This window comes from Benincasa hispida, chromosome 8, assembly GCF_009727055.1.
Source record: "Benincasa hispida cultivar B227 chromosome 8, ASM972705v1, whole genome shotgun sequence".
NCBI lineage: Eukaryota > Viridiplantae > Streptophyta > Magnoliopsida > Cucurbitales > Cucurbitaceae > Benincasa > Benincasa hispida.
The window spans coordinates 22,549,432-22,550,405 of record NC_052356.1 but is presented as its reverse complement, the minus strand read 5'-3'; positions in this window follow the sequence as shown (position 1 = coordinate 22,550,405).

Below are 974 nucleotides of genomic sequence, written 5' to 3'. Positions count from 1 at the left end.
CAGGTAATAACGATGTGAACAGGGGCTTGTAGCTTATGTTTTTCGGTATGATCATCGCATACATTCGTTAACACATTATTCACTCCAACGCATGACCATCGCGGCATGACTATCAACGCATATCTTAGGAACATGCATCACATAGCGCATCCAAGGGAAGTTGATTGTCGAGTAAAATTGACTTTCAATTTCCTGTCATCAGTAACTCATGATGGAACACAAGACATACGCAGCGGAAAAAGGACCTAATTACACTCTAACTGCTTTTAATTTAAAGGAAATTAGCATGCAATTGAAGAAAAAAATAGTAATTAAAAATTACCTTTGAATCTCCCAAAACGCTTTTCCTCGCTAAATCTCGACCCCAACTCTTTTGGACCACAACTAAAGTTGACCTACTATCCTCTGGACTCAGAACCAGGTTGTGGGACTCGATGGATGAAGAAACCGAGAGAGAGAAAGAGATGGAAAAAAAGATGGATATTTTTTTGGGTTAGGTTTTTAATTTTTTCAGCCCAATTTTGAAAACTAATTTTTTTTTCAAAAATGGCAAAAGTTTTTAATCCAAATTCAAAGCCCATATTTATAGAAAAGGCCATGCAAAAATTGCATGAAATCAATTCAGAAAGATCTAACACCTAGAATCCACTATTTAAGTGGGCTTAATGTCTCCACTATAAGCCAACACCTAGCCCACTACATAAAAGGGGATCCTTCTCTCGGGTCTAGAGTAGAATTCAGGTATGTGATCACAATTTCTCAAAATTTTGCTGTTGTTCTCTGTCCCAAAATCAAGAAATTACAGCCTAATTTCAACTCTAATAACTCCAACAAATTTACAGACCCTTTTTCACACTTAATGCTCATAAACATGTGAGAAATTACAAATTTCCACAAGAAATTTAAAGAAAAAACAATGCCAAAATCATAATAAATCCACTTTAGTCCACATTTCATTCAACACTTGAATAGAA